The sequence below is a fragment of the Pan paniscus genome, chromosome 18 (assembly GCF_029289425.2).
Source record: "Pan paniscus chromosome 18, NHGRI_mPanPan1-v2.0_pri, whole genome shotgun sequence".
Lineage (NCBI taxonomy): Eukaryota > Metazoa > Chordata > Mammalia > Primates > Hominidae > Pan > Pan paniscus.
The window spans coordinates 54,896,165-54,913,676 of NC_073267.2; positions in this window are offsets into that span (position 1 = coordinate 54,896,165).

A 17,512-nucleotide genomic window follows, 5' to 3' on the forward strand; every position below is an offset into this window, starting at 1 on the left:
TTTCTTAACCCTGAGAGTCCTCAGCTGTGACACAAATGTACTGAATGTGCAGTGTCCACTGGAGCCTTTTTACATTCCCTGAAGTACCAGGAGTTGACAAGAAAAAGGAATACAAACATTGAGCTCTACTCCCAGTTATGCAATGAATAAAAGGGTATTTTATGTGATATGTAGATGTCTCATGCTTTCTGCCAGCATTCATGAAATGAGAAGGTTAGTATGTTGGCTTAAGGATTGAGTAAAATCTAAGAAACTTCATATTTATTGACAGTTTTGGAAATGAGGTTGGGATGCTAAGATAAAAATGACTTTCTGGAAAAGAAATGGATACAGATCTTTGCAGGCCTGGTAAAGGAATATGAGAAGGCTCCCCAGGACCAGTAGCACATTCTCTCAGGCAAGTGGTGCACAGGGTGGGAATAAAAGCCCCACCTCATTCTATCTGTTAAATTAGACTTATGTGTGTGTGACGTAGGATTGAAACAAGGAGCCTGAGTGCTTTTCTTATTGTTCATTTTTCTCCTGCTAGGAAAAAGGTAAAATAGTCTCCAAAGCTGATCCTGAGCCTTTGGTGAATCTAACGCACTGAAAGTTGTTGATGTGGTTGAGCACTAAGCAGCCAAGAGGTTGCTAGAAAGTAAATGGAAATATGCCTTGTTAGTGCCTTGCTTACCTGCATAGAGGTGCCCGCTTTCGCAGCTCTCCTTAATTCCTCCCTCCCTCTGTATCTAACTTTGTTAAACTTAAAGATTAAGCTAAATATAAACGGGTATTTGAGACAGGGAAATAATGCAAACATTTATAGTTCTATTTGATATGTGTCCCCAATTAAGCACTCTGTGTATTCCCCTGGGATGCACAAGTTGTTGTAGATGCAGAAGACTGTAGGATCTAGAGTGCTTCCAAGCAGGCAGAATGAACTAAGTTCCTGATCCTGGGTACTCTTCAAATGCTGTGCTGTGCAAAGGAGAGAAGGCAGCACAGACCTGAGAGAAAAAAACAATGACCACCCAAGCCCTCTCCCCCATGCTAGCCTCTTCTAGACTCTTGTGTCCCCATGCCCTTGCCTAGGGGATGGTGCAATCCTATGTCAGCCCCTGACTCAGACAAATGTTAACTACCATGGTCTATTTTTCCATAAAAGAAGTTAATCATGGAATGAATTGGGCTATATTAAGAGTCATTCATGACTCCATATAATAAATTACAAATTTGTTTGGGGGACATATGAACATAAGAGTTTTGATGAGCATTATATGGTAATAATGGTTCTTGTATAATAAAAGCACATATTCAATGAATTCTAAGAACAACCTCTATAGTGTTTATTTTATTCTTAGGTCATCCTAGCAAACTCGGCAAAAGTGAAGCCAGGTTCTTCTGCTTTGACTGATGGTCAAAAGAGGCACACAGTGTGTGAGTCACTAGGCAGTGGGGAGTGGAGAGGAGCCAGTGTGTGCTGTAGTTCACTGACATAACTGTCTTCCTTCTCTCATTGTCACCCTACAAAGTTCAGCAGAGTGTGGTTTTTACACCCTGTGACCCAAGGGATTGGGAGTTATTTGAGGACCCAGCTTGGCTGCATCTTGGGTAAGCACAATTAAGTATCTGGTATGTACACAAAAAAGTGTATTTAGCTGTTTATTAAGGACACATTTGGTGTCAAGCACTGCAGTGAGCAGAAGTTTACAGTCTCAAGTTGATTTCTGCTTGGGAACAACTCAAAGATGAATGAACTCATTATCCCAATTTTACATGTGAGAAAACTGCCACTTAGAATAAATAAATATGAAAGACTTCTTGGCTGCTAAGTGGAAAACTGGTATCTCAAAGGCAGGCCATCTTATCCTGTACTTCAACTGAACTGGGCAGCCTCTTACCAGCTGTCTGTGTAAAGGCCAGAAGCATAAGAAAGTGGCATTTGAGCCTTTGATGAGCAGGTAAAAATCTCAAAAGTTGGTGCTCAAGGTGAAGGGGTTAGATAACTGCACAACTTGATAAGATACCACTTTTTAATTCAATGCATCCCATGAAAATGTTCATAAGACTTACATATGTTTTGAGATCATCACTTGGCACAGCATTTATGTAGAAAATATTTTAAAAGGCAGGTATTTAGCCACTGATAACTCTATGTAGCTCTATAAAATATATGTGTTCATTAGGTAGATGGTGTTTCATCTAAGAATGAGATGGATAATTGTGTTTGTAGTAAAATATATTTATAAATAACCCCAATCATGAATATTTAATTACTAACAAAACAAACATATGTCTGTGGCAAGGATGTATATATACACACACACGTATACTTTATATAATATATAACATGTAATTCTACATCTACAATATACATTTTATTACAATATTACAGAACTTTCTGTGGCCGTTGTGGGCTTCATTGCCCACCAGCTCCAAGGTGTTGCCCATCAGGTACTCAAAAGTTGCAGCAAGAAAAACAGGTGTGGATGAGCTCAGGCAGTGGTTAATGGGAACTGCGACTCTGCTCTTGCGAAGAGGGGGCAAGCCTGCTTCCTATGTCTATGAGAGCTCCAACATTTCTTTTTCTTTTAGTCGTGGGTTTTGGTGAATGCTATGATTTGGATGTGGGCTGTCTCCAACAAAACTCATGTTGAAATTCGATTCTCTATGGAACAGTGTTGGGAGGTAGGATCTAGTAGGAGATTTGAGGTCATGGGTGTGGGCTCCTCATAAAGAGATTGATGCTCTCCTGCATTGTAACTTCTTGCCCTCATTTTCTGCAAGAGTGGGTTGTTAAAAGGCGTGTGGATTCCTTGGTTTCTCTCTTTCTCTCTCAGTTCCCCTTTTGCCATGTGATCTCTTTTGCACACACCTGCTTTCTTTCCACTTTTCACCTTGAGTGGAAACAGCATGAGGTCCTCCAGAAGTTAAGCAGGTGTAAGGGTCGTACATCTTGTAATTCTTAGGCATCAGATCCGTGAGCTGAGTAAACCTCTTTCCTTTATAATTTTTTAAGTCTTGCCTTCTGTTATAGTGTCACAAAAAGGACTAAGACAGTGAACTTTGCTCCATTCGACCCAACTTGACTCTCCACCTGGCCTGGGCATCTCAAGACACCAGTGTTCAGTCCCACCCACTGTGTACCTCCAGGCCAGCCCCTCACTGGTTAGGGAGCAGCCTTTGTGAGCTATGATCAGGTCTGGGACTAGAAGTGCCCACGATAAAAACCTGGTCACCTTAATGATGGTACCTTCTTCTTGAGAAAACTGTAACTTTCCACTTGACTTTTTATAGTAGAGAGAAATGTGCTCTTCAGTGATAAACCTGGCCCTGTCTAAAGGACACCATTCCAGGTTATATGATTCTAGCCTGTAATGTCATTGAGTGCTTTTACAACCCTTTGTAAGTTTTAGGTCACTGTCAGAGGTGCATGCTGTCTTATCCAGTCAATTGTCTCTCCTTTAACCCTGTAATGAAATGAGTTTTCCCTGCATTTAAATATTCACCTCAATATTGATGATTAATACTCTTCTGGCTGATTATGCTTTTTAAAAAAACTGATTAGCATATCTGTTGGTCCTTCATAAGTTAAATATTATTTTACCATATGTTATTTTCTTTATGAGTGTCATGACTTTTATTAAAAAATTTTCTTTTAGGCATATTTTACATTGCACAAATATACCTAATTGATTCATCTACCAGAACCAGATACATTTCTATGACAGAGTTTCACTAAATGCATAGTTGAAGCCTGAGTGTAACTATTTTTCGCTTTCCTAGGTGACCCTAAAGCACCCATAGAACTTTGATGACTCTGCGTTCTTTATTTTAACTTTTCATTCTGTTAATTTAGTGTTTGTGTGTGTGTGTGTGTGTATGTTTGCTATGTTTACACTTACAGCTGAAAAGATGGTCTGCATTTTGGCAAAAATTATTTCAAGTTTATTTTTAAAAATTATTTTTATTGAGGTTAAAATCATATAACATAAAATTAAATATGTTGATCATGTTAAAGTTTACCATTTAGTGTATTCACAATTGTCAATAATAGGTAACTCCAGAAAAGTATAATCACTCCCAAAATAAACCCCACACCCATTAAGCAGTCACTTCCTACTCCCGTCCCCCAACCCATTAAGCAGTCACTTCCTACTCCCGTCCCCCAACCTGGCAAAAAAAATTCATTTTCTGTTTCAATGAATTTGCCTGCTCTGGGTATTTTATACAAATGGATTCATAAAGTATCTGGCCTTTTATATCTGGCTTTTTGCATTAAGCATGTTTTCAATCTCCATCCATGTTGTAGCCCATATGGGTACTTCGTTCCTTTTTATACCTAAATACTATTCCATTGCATAAATATATCACATTTGTTTATCTGTTCCTCCTCTGATGGCCATTTTGGATTGTTTCCACTTTTGGCTGTAACAAACAATGTTTCTGTGAGCATTTATATACAAGTTTTCTTGTGGCTGTATGTTTTTCATTTGTATTGGGCATATCCTTTGGAGTGGAATTGCTGGATTATATGGTAACTCTATGGTTACTTTTGGAGGACTTGCCAAAATGTTCCCAAATGGCTGCATCATTTTACCATCTCACCAGCACTGTATTAGTCTCCAATCATCTCCACATCCTCACCCACATTTATCTGTCTTCTTAACTGTACCCATACTACTAGCTGTGAAGTGATATCTCATTGTGGTTTTTATTTGTATTTTCCTAATGAATAAGGATGGTAAACACGACTTTACATGCTTCTTGGCCATTTGTGTTGGTTATTTCCATATCCTGATGTGTTGCCATCATGAAGAGTGAAAATGTTCTCTGATAATTTTTCCTAAGTTAATTTGCTTAGAAACAATGTATAGGGGTATAAAATGATTTCCTCAGTGAATGTACTTGTCTCATTTAATTTGTAATGATATGATTTGGTCCTTTTACTGGTATATCCTATATTTCTGAAATAAACAATTTGCTATTATTTGTATACTTAGATACTACTTTTTTATCCAAGTCCATAATTTATATTGGCCTAGTTTTAAATTTTGCATGTATTGAGTGTAATAGCCATATAAAATCTTTCCATGGCTTTTCCCGTTTTCCTGATTAGTAAAATTGATTTGAATGATGAATACCTAAACTTTTAAAATGAAAAAGGAATCATTTAAAGTAATGAGAACTTTTGATTAATGGTTCCAAATATTTAAAATTTGTTTACTGAGTTTTCATTTATTCTTACTTTGGTTTTGGTAGTCTATAATTTACAGAAATTATTATTTTCTCTAGATTTTTAATTTATTCTTATGTTTGTTTTCTTTAATCTCTAGGGGTTTTTAAAACTCTACCAATAAGTTTAAAGCTGCTTATTCTTATTAAGTTTATCTTTTCACATTTTTCTCAACATTGCACTCACTCTGTGAATTTTATCATTAATTTTATTTATTTTTGTATAACGTAATTATTATTCTAAATTTTATTACCTAAATTATAATTTATTATTACATATTACCTGTATTCAATCTATACTTCATTTAATAGACTTCAAAGATTGACCTTTAGCACATATTGTCAGGCATATTTTATTCTAGAACTTGAAATTGTAGTTATCTTATTTGCCTGAATACTATTGAATCAAACACAGTTTACAACTTTGATATGGAGAATCTCGATTGTGATTTATTAAACAAAGTAATTATTCATTAGGAATGTCCCAGTTTTAATTTTTACTACTTAAGAAATTTAATACAGCATTTCAAAAATATTATTACTTAATGGGTAGTAAGGCTATACTCTATAATTCAAATGTTTTAATTTGTTATATAAAATATGTTATAACTTGTTAAAACTTTTTTGAGATCAAATTATTGACCCATATGTGCTGAAGAATGTAATATAAAGCCCAGGTTCAATATATGTCAGTTTAGTTCAAGTCTGTTTGTTGTCTTGTTCAATTTTTGAATTATCAATAATTTTTATCTGTGTTATGTAATGATAATCACAAATGGTCTGTCAAATATTTTTTACTATGGTCAAATTCATACCCAGTTTATATTAATTTTTTCAAAAATTCTCCTTTGAATATTAGAAACCAAAAATTATTTCCCCCCCTTGCCGAAAAATGGTGCCATGACCTTCATCCCCACATGCCTTGTGCTGTGCTCCTCAGTGGGCAGTGAACAGCTCCAACATAGATTCATCTCCGAAAGTGCAGAATACGCAGTCCATCCTGCCTCTGCCTTTCAGAAAAAGATTAATGGAGATTATCGCTTGATACAAAATATTCTACCTTTTATGTTTTCCAAAAACCAGTTGGTGTGCTTTATAATTATCACATGTTAGCTGAAAATTGAATTATAATTAAAACCTCTCAGTGTGATCCTTATGCTCACTTTGTTCTAGCTATGTCATTTTCTTCATTTTTACCTAAAATACTTTTAAAATATGCTACTCTCCTCCCATAACACTCACATATTTCAAATGACAAACTTTCTTTGTAAAACTGAAAGTAAATGGGAAACCTGATCTTTGACATGCTACAGTGTCTGATACATTATTTTTCCTCAAGCTCATCCCAAGCCACTTGTTGCAGTTACTGCTTTTCCTTCTCACCTTTGTGACAAGACAACATTCAGTTTTTTCCATTTTATTAAATTTTCTAAAGAATGTTTAGCTTCTAAACTTAAGTGAAATGTTTAATAAAGTGCAAATAATGAAAGCATTTAAAAAACATTTCATCTGTACTTGTCATTCTTACTGTATAAAAAAGTATGTGAGAGCAGAGAGTCTGTGGTCCACACACTTTTTTTGACTGCTTATAGTGATAGTTTAAACTTTTACAAGAAAATAATAAATGACTGCATAGTATAAAAATTAAGACAACCCACATAAAATTTAGAGTCACCTGATCAGCTTAAGGAATTGTGTATTCCTTCCAGAGCAGGCAGAGCTGAGCCTGGACATCCTGGGGTCATGGCTCGTGAGAATAAAGAAGCTAACTGTAGCAAAACAAGTAGTAATCAGGGTAGAGGTGTTCACCAGCCACCAATTGGAGTTAGGTAAAATGGTAAAAAATAACGATGAGATGGAGAAGACAATATGAAACAATAGAAAGGTGCTCACTAGGACAAGAATGCTTTGAGTGACTCTGGACTCAGGGGAGGGGCTGGGAGAGAGGTTGGTCCTATAAGTTTGTTCGACCCGCTGCTTGTGCCTCTACAGGATCAACACCATGGAGTCACTGACTGGCCCAGGCCATGAGGCAAAAACACAAAACATCATAGGATGATGACAATGTTATATGCAGTAATCCTGTAAATTTGTTAACTACTGCAGAGCAGTATCCCACATCCTTTTTCTTTGTGTTGTTTTTGCCATTTCACTTCCCAGTCATATTTATAGAAAAAGTAATATTTACCGGTATATTCACAATCCAGCACAGTATTTTGGAGGACCTAATGTACTTGGGAGCTTGTAGTTTCAGCTCTGCCAATCTCAAGTTCATGGGGCTAATCATCATGGCCTAGAAGATACTCAGTAGTCAGGTTGTACCAATGGACACACCCCTGACCACTCTGTGAACATAAACAAGTTTGCACCCAATATCACTGAGGAAATATTTCACCCCCAACGTGGCCACAGTCTGCTGTGGGACTCTTTTAGGGAGGGTGATCAAGAAGTTGGCTACAGTTAGGTACTTGAGAATAAAATCCGTGGACCTTAATGTGCACCTGGTGAAATAAAGGAAACTATAATGGTAAAGAAGAAAGAAATTCCCCAGAAACCCAAGTAGGGTCTGAGATAAGAAGGTTATTCCTATTGCCAAATCCCTGGGAGCCATTTGCTATTTTCCAATGACTGGAATCTCATTCAGAGTGAGCGACTCCTGCATGGACACATGAGGACCGTTTTGTCATGGCAGCTGAAATCCAGTATTGTCCACTTACCATTGTTTTTAACCCATAACTTATTAAATTCCACTTTTCTTTTGCTAACAGTTTTGCTGTCATACACACAGACATACGTACATGCACATCCATGGTAACAGTTCTACATTAGTGTTTTAAATATAACTTTCATGACACTTCTAAGAAGCACTTTATTATTCTCATTTTGCAAGCACAAGAAGGCTGACTGAGTATTTCTATAGTAATTTCTTTGAAGGGGCAGTATCAGAAGTTGACAATGTACTTAACCTCTATGTTGTCTCAACATCAGACATATTCAGTTATTTAAATAATCCACATATTTTCATAATAATTTTGTATATCTTGTTAGATTTTAAAATAATTGTAGCTTTTCTTAGATTTTTCCGTTGTGACTGTGATAATTTTTTATTTGCAATTGTTTATTTTTAAGGCAAATATCAACTATAGTGTCAGAGATACAAGTAAAAATATTAGACTGTAGTCTAATCTTAAAATAATAATTATATGAGACAAATGGAATTTATTGAATGCACAAATGAATTTATGTTGGAATTGAAGGAGACTCTTTTGCATCTTAACCAAGAAACAGCACACAATAAAACGACTGCTAAACAAAGGGACATGGAACAGGAGTAGGAGATAAAATATTGCAGAGTAGAAGTTAAATTATCATTAATACATTAAGAAAATTTGTATTTGTGAATGCAAAAGTATCAAATGTAATTATTCCTATGATATAATTGTTAAAACCTAAGTTTATTATGCAGAAGAAAAACTGACTTTGAAGAAAAACAGTCTCATTATAATGAATAGACAACAGATGTCACCACACAGTTACAGTCTCCACTAAGTGTATAATATGCCCATAGTTGGTAAAAACCTATTATAAAAAATACTATTTCTGAACACAATAAGGTAATTTAGTTCACGACATCTTATACATTATCACAGACTTCTGGGTATAAAACACCTCTACTAATCCTGGAAATGTTGTCGCTGACTCTTGTAGTGAAGATACAATACTAGCAGATTAATTTCCAAATTATACTACATAATATCAATAAAATAATTTTATGACTTTGTAAAACTCAGCAATGATGAGCAATGAGGATTATATTAATTAAATTAGAAGTAGTTAGGGGCTGGTTTAGGGTCCTGACCTTCATTTCTTCTCCACAAATGTATTCCATGACTCAGTAATTATTGCCTCCTTCCTGCATGCCTTTTGCACTGAGTTAGTTTCTAGCCCCGAAGAATTCATATTCCAGATAAGACCTATTGCTCCATCTCCCAATGCACTTTCTTTACTTGCAGACTGTGCCTCCTAGACAAAAATTATAAAGTATTCACTGAACAGCTTCTTGCTGCAAGGATGAAGAGCTCAGGTGATGCTTAGGACACCCATTGAGTATGTGGGAGGGAGGCAGCCAGGTCTGGGATATGGGCTTGTGATCCTGTGACCTCATCTCCCCACACAACTGCAATTATCATTTCACTTATAGCAACAATGACAGTAAGCACTAGTAACAATGACAGTTGAAGATATTTTTGGAAAATAAAACTTTGTATCAATTACCAATTGCCAAATACAATTAGAACTTTCTAGTGAGTGTCTCCAAAGAAATGGGTGTCCCGGAGAGGCTTGTATCTTCCATGATCTATGGAGGAAAAAAAAAGGGCTCATGTGGAGGGAGCAGGAAATGCAGAGTCAGAGATATGAGGGACTTGCAGCAGTGTAGCTGTGTCTTACTGGATTCTGTGCTACCCTGAGCCTTTCCCCTAGTGAAAATCTACTCTGATGTTAATTCTCAGATTCCTGGGCCTAACTATTATTTAATTCTATATAGATAAATGGTATAATACAAAGAACTTGAGAAAGGTGTGTCAGCAGGTTACAATGGAAATAAGGATTTCAAGGTAAATTTTGGTATGAAAAGTATATTGGGACTTTTTTCAATGTAGAGCAAATTAACATGCAAATGTACATTACATATATTCCAGGAATATATATATTTTATCAACATTTACCCATATAGATATAAAGATTCTGAAGCATACAATATTTATATTTATTAGACTGTCTTACACACAGCAAAGCACCAAGTTTATGTAATCCAGATAGAAATTCTAGCAATGACTAATGGATAAACTGATGCTACCTAGGTTTTTCAAGAGTTTTAAAGTAGTGGTCAATATTTGCAATAGATTTTATGAAGGGCGAATAAGGGTAATAGGAGAACTTTGCCTTAATTGGCCGTAGAAATATTACAGACATATAAAAGACATATGAATATAAATTTTAAAAAATTAGCTATTATAAACCATTGTTCCAGCATATTAAAGTATTATAAAATGATCAAGTGCCCTTTATACAACAAATGCAAGTAAGACTCAGCATTTGGAAATCTAGTCATACCATTAATCACATTAATAGAATCAATTATGGAAAACAGAAAAAAAACTAGGTTGCAATCCTAGTTTATGACAAAACAGACTTTAAACCAAAAAAGATAAAAAATGACAAAAAAGGGCATTACAAAATGGTAAAAGGTTCAATTCAACAAGAAGACCTAGTTATCCTAAATATATATGAGCCCAACACAGGAGCACCCAGATTTGTAAAGCAAGTTCTTAGAGACCTTCAAAGAGACTTAGACTTCCGCACAATCATAGTGGGATACTTTAACACCCCACTGACAATATTAAATGGATCATCAAGACAGAAAGTTAACAAAGATATTTGGGACCATAAGGCCATAACTCAGCGCTGGATCAAGTGGACCTGAAAGACAACTACAGAACTCTCCACCAAAACAAAACAAAACAAAACAAAACAAAACAAAACAAAACAACAGAAAATACATTGTTCTCATTACCACATGGCACTTACTTTAAAATTGATCACATAATCGGAAGTAAAACACTCATTAGCAGGTGCAAAAGAACTGGAATCATAATAAACAGTCTCTCAGACCACAGCACAATCAAATTAGAACTCAAGATTAATAAATTCACTCAAAATCATGAAACTACATGGGAACTGAACAACCTGCTCCTGCATGGCTTTAGGGTAAATAGTGAAATTAAGGCAGAAATTAAGCAGTTCTTTGAAACTAATGAGCACAAAGATATAATGTACCAGACTCTCTGACACAGCTACAGCAATGTTAAGAAGGAAATTTATAGCGTTAAATGCCCACATCAAAAAGCTAGAAGGATCTCAAGTTAACAACCTAATGCCACAACTGAAAAAACTAGAGAACCAAGAACAAACAAACCCCAAAGCTAGCAGAAGACAAAAAATAACCAAGCTCAGAGCCAATGTGAAGGAGATATAGATGCAAAAATTCTTTCAAAAAATCAGTGAGCTGTTTCAATCAAGGAGCTGCTTCTTTTTGAAAACATTAATAAATTGCATAGACTTCTAGCTAGACTAATAAGTAAGAAAAGAGAGAAGAATCAAATAGACACAATCAGAAATGATAAGGAGGATATCACCACTGACCCCACAAAAATACAAACAACCATCAGAGAATACTATAAACCCCTCTATGCATATCAACTAGATAATTTAAAAATGGACAAATTCCTGGACACATACACCCTTCTAAGGCTGAACCAGGAAGAAACTGAATCTTTAAATAGACCAATAACAATTTCTGAAATTGAGACAGCAGTAAATAGCCTCCCAACCAAAAAGAAGCCGAGGACCAGAAGGATTTAACACTAAATTTTACCAGAGTTTCAAAGACGAGCTGGTGCTATTCCTACTGAAATTATTCCAAACAATTTAAAAGGAGGGGCTCCTCCCTAACTTGTTCTATGAGGCCAGCATCACTCTGATATCAAAACCTGTCATAGATACAATAAAAAAAAGAAAACTTCAGGCCAATATCCTTGATAAACATTGATGAAAAAAGCAGAGTGCCTCTCCTTCTCCAAAGGAACACAGTTCCTCAACAGCAACGGAACAAAGCTGGATGGAGAATGACTTTAATGAGCTGAGAGAAGAAGGCTTCAGACGATCAAATTACTCCGAGCTACGGGAGGACATTCAAACCAAAGGCAAAGAAGTTGAAAACTTTGAAAAAAATTTAGACAAATTTATAACTAGAATAACCAATACAGAGAAGTGCTTAAAGGAGCTGATGGAGCTGAAAACCAAGGCTCGAGAATAACGTGAAGAAGGCAGAAGCCTCAGGAGCCGATGCGATCAACTGGAAGAAAGGGTATCAGTGATGGAAGATCAAATGAATGAAATGAAGTGAGAAGGGAAGTTTAGAGAAAAAAGAATAAAAAGAAATGAGTAAAGCCTCCAAGAATAATGGGACTATGTGAAAAGACCAAATCTACGTCTGATTGGTGTACCTGAAAGTGACGGGGAGAATGGAACCAAGTTGGAAAACACTCTGCAGGATATTATCCAGGAGAACTTCCCCAATCTAGCAAGGCAGGCCAACATTCAGATTCAGGAAATACAGAGAACGCCACAAAGATACTCCTCGAGAAGAGCAACTCCAAGACACATAATTGTCAGATTCACCAAAGTTGAAATGAAGGAAAAAATGTTAAGGGCAGCCAGAGAGAAAGGTTGGGTTACCCTCAAAGGGAAGCCCATCAGACTAACAGCGGATCTCTCAGCAAAAACTCTACAAGCCAGAAGAGAGTGGGGGCCAATATTCAACATTCTTAAAGAAAAGAATTTTCAACCCAGAATTTCGTATCCAGCCAAACTAAGCTTCATAAGTGAAGGAGAAATAAAATACTTCACAGATAAGCAAATGCTGAGAGATTTTGTCACCACCAGGCCTGCCCTAAAAGAGCTCCTGAAAGAAGCGCTAAACATGGAAAGGAACAACCGGTACCAGCCACTGCAAAATCATGCCAAATTGTAAAGACCATTGGGACTAGGAAGAAACTGCATCAACTAATGAGCAAAATAACCAGCTAACATCATAATGACAGGATCAACTTCACACATAACAATATTAACGTTAAATGTGAATGGACTAAATGCTCCAATTAAAAGACAGAGACCGGCAAAGTGGATAAAGAGTCAAGACCCATCAGTGTGCTGTATTCAGGAAACCCATCTCACGTGCAGAGACACACATAGGCTCAAAATAAAAGGATGGAGGAAGATCTACCAAGAAAATGGAAAACAAAAAAAGGCAGGGGTTGTAATCCTAGTCTCTGATAAAACAGACTTTAAACCAACAAAGATGAAAAGAGACAAATAAGGCCATTACATAATGGAAAAGGGATCAATTCAACAAGAAGAGCTAACTATCCTAAATATATATGCACCCAGTACATAAGCACCCAGATTCATAAAGCAAGTCCTGAGTGACCTACAAAGAGACTTAGATTCCCACACATTATAATGGGAGACTTTAACACCCCACTGTCAACGTTAGACAGATCAAGGAGACAGAAAGTCAACAAGGATACCCAGGAATTGAACTCAGCTCTGCACCAAGCGGACCTAATAGACATCTACAGAACTCTCCACCCCAAATCAACAGAATATGCATTTTTTTCAGCACCACACCACACCTATTCCAAAACTGACCACATACTTGGAAGTAAAGCTCTCCTGAGCAAATGTAAAAGAATAGAAATTATAGCAAACTATCTCTCAGACCACAGTGCAATCAAACTAGAACTCAGGATTAAGAATCTCACTCAAAACCGCTCAACTACATGGAAACTGAACAACCTGCTCCTGAATGACTACTGGGTACATAATGAAATGAAGGCAGGAATAAAGATGTTCTTTGAAACTAATGAGAACAAAGACACAACATACCAGAATCTCTGGGATGCATTCAAAGCAGTGTGTAGAGGGAAACTTATAGCACTACATGCCCACAAGAGAAATGAGGAAAGATCCAAAATTGACACCGAACATCACAATTAAAAGAACTAGAAAAGCATGAGCAAACACATTCAAAAGCTAGCAGAAGGCAAGAAATAACTAAAATCAGAGCAGAATTGAAGGAAATAGAGACACAAAAAACCCTTCAAAAAATTAATTAATCCAGGAGCTGGTTTTTTGAAAGGATCAACAAAATTGATAGACCACTAGCAAGACTAATAAAGAAAAAAAAGAGAGATGAATCAAATAGACACAATAAAAAATGATAAAGGGGATATCACCACTGATCCCACAGAAATACAAACTACCATCAGAGAATACTACAAACACCTCAACACAAATAAACTAGAAAATCTAGAAGAAATGGATAAATTCCTCGACACATACACTCTCCCAAGACTAAACCAGGAAGAAGTTGAATCTCTCAATAGACCAATAACAGGAGCTGAAATTGTGGCAATAATCAATAGCTTACCAACAAAAAGAGTCCAGAACCAGATGGATTCACAGCCGAATTCTACCAGAGGTACAAGGAGGAACTGGTACCATTCCTTCTGAAAGTATTCCAATCAATAGAAAAAGAGGGAATCCTCCCTAACTCATTTTATGAGGCCAGCATCATCCTGATACCAAAGCTGGGCAGAGACACAACAGAAAAAGAGAATTTTAGACCAATATCCTTGATGAACATTGATGCAAAAATCCTCAATAAAATACTGGCAAACCGAATCCAGCAGCACATCAAAAAGCTTATCCACCATGATCAAGTGGGCTTCATCCCTGGGATGCAAGGCTGGTTCAATATACGCAAATCAATAAGTGTAATCCAGCATATAAACAGAACCAAAGACAAAAACCACATGATTATCTCAATAGATGCAGAAAAGACCTTTAACAAAATTCAACAACGCTTCATGCTAAAAACTCTCAATAAATTAGGTACTGATGGGACATATCTCAAAATAATAAGAGCTATCTATGACAAACCCAAAGCCAATATCATACTGAATGGGCAAAAACTGGAAGCATTCCCTTTGAAAACGGGCACAAGAGAGGGATGCCCTCTCTTACCACTCCTATTCAACATAGTGTTGGAAGTTCTGGCCAGGGCAATTAGGCAGGAGAAGGAAATAAAGGGCATTCAATTAGGAAAAGAGGAAGTCAAATTGTCCCTGTTTGCAGATGACATGATTGTGTATCTAGAAAACCCCATTGTCTCAGCCCAAAATCTCCTTAAGCTGATAAACAACTTCTGCAAAGTCTCAGGATACAAAATCAATGAACAAAAATCACAAGCATTCTTATACACCAACAACAGACAAACAGAGAGCCAAATCATGAGTGAACTCCCATTCACAATTGCTTCAAAGAGAATCAAATACCTAGGAATCCAACTTACAAGGGATGTGAAGGACCTCTTCAAGGAGAACTACAAACCACTGCTCAAGGAAATAAAAGAGGATACAAACAAATGGAAGAACATTCCATGCTCATGGGTAGGAAGAATCAATATCGTGAAAATGGCCATACTGCCCAAGGTAATTTACAGATTCATTGCCATCCCCATCAAGCTACCAATGACTTTCTTCACAGAATTGGAAACAACTACTTTAAAGTTCATATGGAACCAAAAAAGAGCCCGCATCACCAAGTCAATCCTAAACGAAAAGAACAAAGCTGGAGGCATCACACTACCTGACTTCAAACTATACTACAAGGCTACAGTAACCAAAACAGCATGGTACTGGTACCAAAACAGAGATATAGATCAATGGAACAGAACAGAGCCCTCAGAAATAATGCTGCATATCTACAACTATCTGATCTTTGAAAAACCTGAGAAAAACAAGCAATTGGGAAAGGATTCCCTATTTAATAAATGGTGCTGGGAAAACTGGCTAGCCATATGTAGAAAGCTGAAACTGGATCCCTTCCTTACACCTTATACAAAAATCAATTCAAGATGGATTAAAGACTTAAATCTTCGACCTAAAACCATAAAAACCCTAGAAGAAAACCTAGGCTTTACCATTCAGAACATAGGCATGGGCAAGGACTTCATGTCTGAAACATCAAAAGCAATGGCAACCGAAGCCAAAATTGACAAACGGGATCTAATTAAACTAAAGAGCTTCTGCACAGCAAAAGAAACTACTATCAGAGTGAACAGGCAACCTACAAAATGGGAGAAAATTTTCACAACCTACTCATCTGACAAAGGGCTAATATCCAGAATCTACAATGAACTCAAACAAATTTACAAGAAAAAAACAAACAACCCCATCAAAAAGTGGGCGAAGGACATGAACAGACACTTCTCAAAAGAAGACATTTATGCAGCCAAAAAACACATGAAAAAATGCTCACCATTACTGGCCATCAGATGAATGCAAATCAAAACCACAATGAGATAGCATCTCACACCAGTTAGAATGGCAATCATTAAAAAGTCAGGAAACAACAGGTGCTGGAGAGGTTGTGGAGAAATAGGAACACTTTTACACCGTTGGTGGGATTGTAAACTAGTTCAACTGTTGTGGAAGTCAGTGTGGTGATTCCTCAGGGATCTAAAACTAGAAATACCATTTGACCCAGCCATCTCATTACTGGGTATATACCCAAAGGACTATAAATCATGCTGCTATAAAGACACATGCACACGTATGTTTATTGCGGCATTATTCACAATAGCAAAGACTTGGAACCAGCCCAAATGTCCAACAATGATAGACTGGATGAAGAAAATGTGTCATATATACACCATGGAATATTACGCAGCCATAAAAAATGATGAGTTCATGTCCTTTCTAGGGACATGGATGAAATTGGAAATCATCATTCTCAGTAAACTATCGCAAGAACAAAAAACCAAACACCGCATATTCTCACTCATAGGTGGGAACTGAACAATGAGAACACATGGACACAGGAAGGGGAACATCACACTCTTGGGACTGTTGTGGGTTGGGGGGAAGGGGAAGGGATAGCTATGGGAGATATACCTAATGCTAGATGACGAGTTAGTGGATGCAGCGCACCAGCATGGCACATGTATACATATGTAACTAACCTGCACATTGTGCACATGTACCCTAAAACTTAAAGTATAAGAATAATAAATGAAAAGAAAAAAGAAAAAAAAAGTGCTGGCAAATCGAATCCAGAAGCACTTCAAAAAGCTTATCCACCATGATCAAGTAGGGTTCATCCCTGGATTGTGATGTTGGTTCAACATGAACCAATCAGTAAATGTGATTCATCACATAAACAGAACTAAAGACAGAAACCATATGATTCTCTCAATAGATATAGAAAAGGCCTTCAATAACATTCAACATCCTTTCATGTTAATAACTCTCAACAAACTAGGTACTGAAGGAATATACTAATATGGTTTGGCTGTGTCCCTACCCAAATCTCATCTTGAATTGTAATTCTGGCAATTCCCACTTGTCGTGGGAGGAACCCAATGGAAGGTGATTCAAATATAGAGGCGGGTCTTTCCTGCGCTGTTCTTGTAATAGTGAATGAGTCTCATGAGATCTGATGATTTGAAAAACAGGAATTTCCTTGCACAAGCTCTCTTTTTGCCTGCCGCTATCCACATAAAATGTGATTTGCACTTCCTTGCCTTCTACTGTGACTGTGAAGCCTCCCCAGCCATGTGGAACTGTAAGTCTGTTAAAACTCTTTCTTTTATAAATTGCCCAGTCTCGGGTAT